Genomic DNA, 8,096 nt, shown 5'->3' with positions numbered 1-8,096 from the left:
TTGCATGGTCCACAAGTATGCAGGAAGCATCCTATGAGCTACTCATTACTGCTGCTGTGCAGCTGTGCTCAGGCATGGCTCACCCACTCCATGACTCTCAGATGCTCAAGCACCACAATGCCTTTCAGAGCTGATTTCATACCCTTTGCTTTTCCTTCTCTTTCTTTTCCTCTGGGAAAGCATGAGCACCCTGGAGGCTTCCTCCCAGGAGAGCACATGCAACTGTATTTACAGCCCCAGCACCACAAGCTGGGCTCTTGGAGTCTGGCAGGAGCTCACCTCTCTTCACATCAGGTGCAACAGAGCTGATGCTGGCACATAGATGTTCTCTGCTGCGTTGGGGATAAATCCTTGGCACCCATCACTCGGTGGCAGAAGGAAGTCACAGGAGGTAACACCAACACAAAGCAGAGCCTCACCTGCACTTAGGCAGTGGGCTTGTGTCTGCATGTCCTTGTGTAATCTGTGGTAAAGCTGTGTCAGAAAGCAACCTTACCAATGTGGGTTTTCTTTATAATAATATGGAGCAACGTCTGATGCAGGTTGTGTTTCTTTTGCAAAGGCAGCTTAAGCCAGATACATTGATTTATTCAAGAGTTAAATGAGGATGAATCTTACTCTGTTATACAGAAATGCACAGTTCAGACTGTCAGCAGAATATAGTCACTAACAAATCAGCCTTTAGAATCAGCTTGTTATAACAGCAACTGTTTTTTAAAGCAAGAAACTGAATGCCCATTGGTTTAGGATGCTTTATCATGCTGGAGCTCAGGAAGGTATAAATCATGAGTTTAACAAAGTCAATGTTATTTGTTGTTAGTGATCTCAAATAGTTTGTTAAATGTGATTTGGTGACTGGAATGACAATCAAAAGCCAAAGAAAAGTGTCTGGAAGTCATGCATGTGTAAGCTGGGCTTTCACTGAGACTGAGAAATCCTCTTGCTTCACGTTTACGTGCAATCCTATGAGGATCCTCTGAGGTGTCTTCTGACACAAATTTCCTTCAAACTGAAAGTGAATAAAGATCTGATTCTTTGCTGAAACCTGAAAACACACCTGCTTGTCTAAAGCCAGTGTTAATTGTACCAGCATAGAAAAATAAAAATGCCATTTACTGCTTCAATGAACTACCTGTTCTTTTCTGATTACCTCATCTGAAAAACATAATATATGCATATAATTTTGGTTAGAAAATATAGTAGAATAATCTAATGTGTGGCAGGTATAGTGGTCATTGATTGGAGATAGATGTGGTCCAGATTTGAATCTCCATTTCTGATCAGTTTGATGTTTCTCTTCCTTTTGCCTCAGCAGGGACCACCTGGTCATGGGAGGAAATCACACAGACTGAATTCATTCTCTTGGGAATTACAGACAGCCCATGTCTGCAGACCCCTCTTTTTGTCTTGTTTCTATTGATTTACATTGTCACTTTGGTGGGGAATGTTGGGATTATCATCTTGGTTTGGGTGTCTCCCAGCCTCCACACCCCCATGTACTTCTTCCTCTCCCATTTTGCCTTCACTGACATCTGCTATTCCACAGTCATCTCCCCCAGGATGCTGGCAGACCTGTTATCAGAGGACAAAACCATTTCTTTCACTGGCTGCATGATGCAGTTCCTCACCTTTGCTTTTTTTAGTACTATTGAGTGTCACCTCCTGGCCATGATGGCCTACGACCGGCACATTGCTATCTGCCAGCCCCTGCTTTATGTGACCATCATCTCCAGACGCATCTGCTGGCAACTGATAGCATCATCCTACCTATTCGCCTTCCTCAGTGCCATCATCTACACATGGTGCCTGTTTGGAGGTTCCTTCTGTGGTCCCAACCACATTGACCACTTCTTCTGCGACGAAGTTCCTGTGCTGAAGCTCGTGTGCTCTGACACCCACAGCAGTGAGATGGTCATCTTTGGCTTCATCACCATCAATGCGGTGTGTGCAAGTGTGGTCATTTTTCTCTCCTACATCTCTATCATCCGCACTGTGCTGAGGATGTGCTCAGCACAGAGCAGGGCCAGAGCCTTCCACACCTGTGCCTGCCATTTGGTGGCTGTTTCTATGTACTTTGGGACAGGATTCTTCATGTACCTACAACCTCCTTCTAGCCACAGGAGCCTGGATAAGGTGGCCTCCATCATCTATACCATCATCACCCCCATGCTTAACCCATTCATCTACAGCCTGAGGAACAGGAGGTGAAGGGGGCTCTGGTGAAGTGCAGGAGCAGGCTCTTCAACCACTGGCAACATAAGAAAGTTCTATCATCTAGCACAGGCACAGTTCATGTCAACTGAGAAAGCCTATGGTACACTAAAACATTTTTTTCCAATACTCCCCATGATTTGATGTAGATTCTTCCACAGTTCCTGCACAAAAGTCAATGACAGTATTGAATGAGAAACAGACCCCCAAAATCACACCGTTCTTGGAAGAAAATCAAGAGGAGACTAAGCCTCAAATTTCAGTTCACTTCTCAGTCACCAGCCTGTGGGAAGAAATCACCCTCAGTTATCCCAGTCCTCTTTTCCTCACAGGAAACACCAATCAGCTTTACCCAGTTATAGCTTTTGTCACTGATAAAGATGTCTTTTTCTTGCAAGATTCTTGCCCTTGTCCCTCAGCTCCCATAAAATTCCTCACTCTTACCTCTGAGCTCTTTATTAAAGCTGCTGGGGAGGGAGGGAAGAAGAAGTGTAGTTTCACATTTGCTTGCTGAAAAAAGTAAGGGAAAAGGCCTAAAAAGATTCATTGCATTTGTTTCTGCCTTTCAAAGAGAAGAAGCAGGTAAGGATCAAGGTCTCAAGCTGCACCTTTGAATGTCAAGGGGAATCCCTCTCCTGTTTGCAGCTTCACAAGCAATTTCACTTAAAGGAAGACAATGTAGATAACATAATTTGTAATACAGGATGATGAACTGTGCTGAGACCACCCAGTGTTAAGGACAATTTGGGCACATCAAGGGCTCCTCCCATTCATTTTAAATGGTGTTTTACATTCATCTGAAGTGCCATTTACTTAGATGGTGATATAAATGGAATTCCAGCTGGTGATAATCACCCACATCCCATGTCCATGCCAAGACCATGCTTAAGCACAACAGGAAACCAAACTGTGGATTTCTTATAAAAGTTAGGAATGTGGCTAGTTTCCCTAGATGAAAGAGTAAACTGAACACAGAATCAATGGTAACTGAGAGCTGCCTGCCTCTCAAAGAAGCCAAAACACACCGGTGTGGGAAAATCTCTTTCTCTTACCTGTTTTGAGTGGAAATCAACTTATATTTATCAAGTATGTGGGTGGTGAACAGTGTGTGCTCTGTCAAACAACATCTAGATGGGAGATGCTGTCTTAGGTCTGGGGAAAGTGGCTTCAATATTTGTGAATGAGTGAGCCAGAATCGATGCCATTAATTGCTAAAGAGCTTGGTAGCACAGAGACCTTTGCTATTAGGTATGTGGCCCGTATAGACCTGAGCATTTAAGACTGTCTTCTTACATATATAGAACCTATATATCCATAAAATATATAGACTCTTTGGATAAGTTATCTTGCTTTATCAGTTAGATAAGAGAAATTACAGAAATTACAAAGCAGGGCCTAACATCAATGAGAGAAATGCATCTTTCATCTTAAAATAATCTACTTCATTAAATAATACCATTACAATTCCTGTACTTCACTAGAAAAAAGAAGAAGCCCCTGAAAATAAGATGAGGTCATAATGTAGGTTTGAAGCTATCACCTGGAGATGCTGACAGCTTTGGAAGATATTTTTGACAGGGCTAGCAAGGAGCCTGGTGGAAATGTCAAGTGTAGATGGGAAAAGACCTACACACAGGAGAAAAAGAAACAACCCAGTAAGGTCAATAAAAGAGTGTAGACAAATCAGATTGTCTGTGGTCTTGTTGCACAAACCAGTCACAGGGAGAAAGCAAGACTTAGAAATGGTTCCAAAGCAAGCCTGGAAGCCTAAGAAAGAGGCTGGGGAAGCCAAAGTCCTCGGTATCACTGAAACTCTGGTGTTCTCTGTCACAAAACCAGCAGATGAACATCATGCCAAAGCTACATCCAAACCAAAGTGTTGCCAATCTGCTGAAGAATGAAAGTCTAATGCTGTACTTGGTAAACGAGAAAGCACTGAGGAAAAGATAATAACAATTGAAAATAAGCTTCAATTTATTACTCTACTCACCTCACTGAAAAGACTGTCTCCTAATTTCCCATGTAGGGACATGCTCTGGATGGAGAGGGACTGCCAGAGCAGTGAGCACTGGCTGGGCTGTTGGGGTGCAGAGGGTGATGGGTTCTGCTCTGCAGGAGCCTGGGGACTGCCACAGGGGTTTGACTTTTGAATCTCTATCAACAGAGCCAAAGAAGAGCACCACAGTGTGCAGGGACCATCCCACAGTACCTGAGCAAGAGAAGTAGGGCAGGAAAAGAAGACTTGGGTTAAGTTCAGCCAAGATTAGAGTGCATCAGGCAAGCAGGTGATTATAAGGCAGATCCAGGACCAAGCCAAGGGTCAAGTCAATCCCTTGTTCAGGAACAGGTCCAAAAAATGCTAGGAAGATAAATGAGAAAGCCAAAATCACCATCAAAGAATTGCAAAGGTGTGCAGAACTCCTGCTAAAGTTCAAAACAAAACTCATCTAAAAAACCTCAGTCTTCCTGAGCTTTGATAGAGATGGGGGACAAATAGGCAAAGGGTGGGGATGGAACCCCAGCTGAGGCTGCTCAGGGGGATAAAAGCCTATTAGTTAAAGCTGGGACAATTCATCACTGTGTGAAAATACCCATTTCTCACCCTTGAATACAGTGGAAGCCCAGAGGCACCAGCTCAGCTGTTCGACATCCAGGCACTGCATGTGGATAACTCCACTGGGAATGGAAAACTGGGCTCTCAAGTGTCTACAGATGGACATCAGCAGCTCCAGAGATGGAGTCACTTGTGCTTTATGTCCCATTTGGGGACACTCTACAAGATCTGAAATGTCTCTAAACCCATTTTTTATTCCATTGCCAATGTCAAAACAAAACCTTTGAATGATCCACAAGTACATCAAAAGCATCCTATGAGCTGCTCATCACTGCTGCTGTGTAGCTATGATCAGGGATAACTCATCCACACCATGTCATTCAAATGCCCAAGCACCACAATGCCTTTCAGAGCTGATTTCACACCCTTTGCTTTCCCTTCTTTTTGTTTTCCTCTGGTAAAGCATGGGCAGCCCTGGACGCTTCCTCCCAGGAGAGCACACGCAACTGTATTTACAGCCCCAGCACCCCAAGCTGGGCTCTTGGAGTCTGGCAGGAGTTCACCTCTCTTCACATCAGGTGCTTAACAGAGGTGATGCTGGCACGTAGATGTTTTCTGCTGCACTGGGGATAAACCCTTGGCTCCCATCACTCGGTGACAGAGGGAAGGCGCAGGAGGTAACACCAACACAAAGCAGAGCCTCACCTGCATTGAGGCAGTGAGCTTGCTTCTTTGTGTTCTAGTGTCCTCTTTGGGAAAGCTGTGTCAGAAAACAGCCTTGCCAACGTGGGTTCTTTTTATAAGAAGAGGGAGCAATGCCTGATGCAGGTTGTGTTTATTTTACACAGGCTACTAAAGCAAGATGCACTGATTTATTCAAGAGTTAAATGAGGATGAATCTTATTCTGTTATAAAGAAATGCAACATTTCAGATTGTCAGCAGTATAGCGTCACTAACAAATGAGCCTTGGGAATTGGCCTGTTATAAGATCAACTCCTTTTTAAAGCAAGGAACTTAATGCCCATGGGTTTAGGATCTTTCAACGTGCTGCAGCTCAGAAAGTCATAAATCTTGTATTTATCCATGTGAATGTTACTGTTGCAACTGATCTCAAATGATTTCATAGATGTGATTTGTTCACTAGAATGATAACTATAAGCCAGGGGAAAATGTCTGGAGGTCATGCATGCGTAAGCTGGGATTTCACTGGGAATGTGACTTTCTCTTGCTTCAGGTTTACATTCACGCTTATGAGCTTCCTCTGAGGTGTCCTCTGACACAAATTGCCTCTGAACTTAAAGTGATTGCATATCTGATTCTTTCCTAAAATCTGAAAAACCCACATCCATGAATAAACCCACAGTTTTGAGTGTCCCGGCATAGAAAACTGAAAAATGGCATTTGTTGCTTCAATGTGCTCTTTGTTCTTTTTGAAATATCTCAACTAAAAACCATAAAGCATATAAAATTTGGGTGAAAAAAATGTAGTAGAATATACTAAAATGTAATGATTTAAATGGTCACTGATTAGAATTAGTATGGTCCCAATCTGAATCTCTATTTTTCATTAGTTTCCTTCCTTTTGCCTCAACAGGTAACACTTGGTCATGGGACGAAATCGCACCCAGATTGACTTCATCCTGTTGGGAATTACAGACAGCCCATGTCTGCAGACCCCACTTTTTGTCTTATTTCTGTTGATTTACATTGTCACTATTTTGGGGAACGTTGGCATTATCATCATGGTTCGGGTGTTTCCCAGCCTCCACACCCCCATGTACTTCTTCCTCTCCCATTTTGCCTTCACTGACATCTGCTGTTCCACAGTCATCTCCCCCAGGATGCTGGCAGACCTGTTATCAGAGGACAAAACCATTTCTTTCACTGGCTGCATGATGCAGCTCCTCACCTTTGCTTTCTTTGCTACTATTGTCACCTCCTGGCCGTAATGGCCTATGACCGGCACGTCGCTATCTGCCAGCCCCTGCTTTATGTGACCATCATCTCCAGCCGTGTCTGCTGGCAACTGGTAGCATCATCCTACCTATTCGCCTTCCTCACTGCCATCACCTACACATGGTGCACGTTTGGAGGTTCCTTCTGTGGTCCCAACCACATTGACCACTTCTTCTGCGAGCTTTTCCCTGTGCTAAAGCTCATGTGCTCTGACATCCACAGCAGTGAGATGCTCATCTTTGCCTTCGTCACCATCAATGCGGTGGGTGCAATCGTGGTTATTTTTCTCTCCTACATCTCTATCATCTGCACCGTGCTGAGGATGTGCTCAGCACAGAGCAGGGCCAGAGCCTTCCACACCTGCGCCTCCCATTTGATGGCTGTTTCCATGTACTTTGGGACAGGATTCTTCATGTACCTACAACCTTCTTCTAGCCACAGGAGTCTCGATAAGGTGGCCTCCATCTTCTATGCTGTGCTTATCCCCATGCTCAACCCCTTCATCTACAGCCTGAGGAACAGGGAGGTGATGGCGTCTCTGGTGAAATGTGGGAGGAGGATTTTCAGCTGCTGGCAAAACAGAAGCTTTCTGTCATCCAGGACATGAAGAGTTCATCTCAAGTGAGAAAGCCTATGGGGCACTAAAACAATGGAATTTTTCCCAATACTCCCCATGATTTGATGTAGATCCTTCCATGCTTCCTGCACAAAACTCAATTACAGTTTTTAATGAGATATAGATCCCCCAAATCCCAATTTCCTTCCTTGGAAGGAAACCAAAAGGAGAGGAACCTCATACTTCATTTCACTTCATAGTTAGCAGCCTGTAGGAAGAAATTACCCTCAATTATCCCAGGCCTCTTTTCCTCACAGAAAACACCAATCAGCTTTATTCAGTTATAACTTTTGTCACTGATAAATATCTATTTTTCTTGCAAGGTTCTTGACCTTGTCCCTCAGCTCCAATAAAATTCCTCACTCTTACCTGTGAGCTCTTTATTAAAGCTGTTGGGGTGGGAGGGAAGATGAAGTGTAGTTTTACATTTGCTTGTTGAAAAAGAGTCAGAGAAAAGGTTTCAAAAGATTCATTGCATTTGTTTGTGCCTTTCAAGGAGCAGAAGCTGGTGGGAATAAAGATTCAAGCTGCGTCTATGAATATCAAGCGGAATCCCTCCCCAGGCTGCAGCTTCATAGGAGATTTCATTTAAAGGAAAAACTTGTAGACGATATCATTCATAATGGAGGATCATGGACTGTGCTGAGACCACCCAGTGTTAGGGACATTTTGGGCACATCAGGATCTCCTCCCATTCATTGTAAGTGGTGTTTTATATTCATCTGAAATAACCTTTTACCTAAATGGTGAGAGAAACG

At 43.8% G+C, this 8,096-nt stretch overlaps 1 pseudogene; it reads left to right on the top strand.

The window, feature by feature from the left end:
- Positions 1–901: 901 nt before the first annotated feature.
- Positions 902–7,329, top strand: LOC133282454 (olfactory receptor 5AP2-like; annotated as a pseudogene).
- Positions 7,330–8,096: the final 767 nt, after the last annotated feature.

The sequence above is a fragment of the Pezoporus flaviventris genome, unplaced genomic scaffold, assembly GCF_033815535.1.
Source record: "Pezoporus flaviventris isolate CSIRO_AGI_PZ_B2104156 unplaced genomic scaffold, CSIRO_AGI_Pfla_v1 ptg000123l, whole genome shotgun sequence".
In the NCBI taxonomy this organism is placed as follows: domain Eukaryota; kingdom Metazoa; phylum Chordata; class Aves; order Psittaciformes; family Psittacidae; genus Pezoporus; species Pezoporus flaviventris.
Note: the sequence above shows the minus strand (reverse complement) of the source record. Positions and strands in the feature narration are given on the sequence as shown.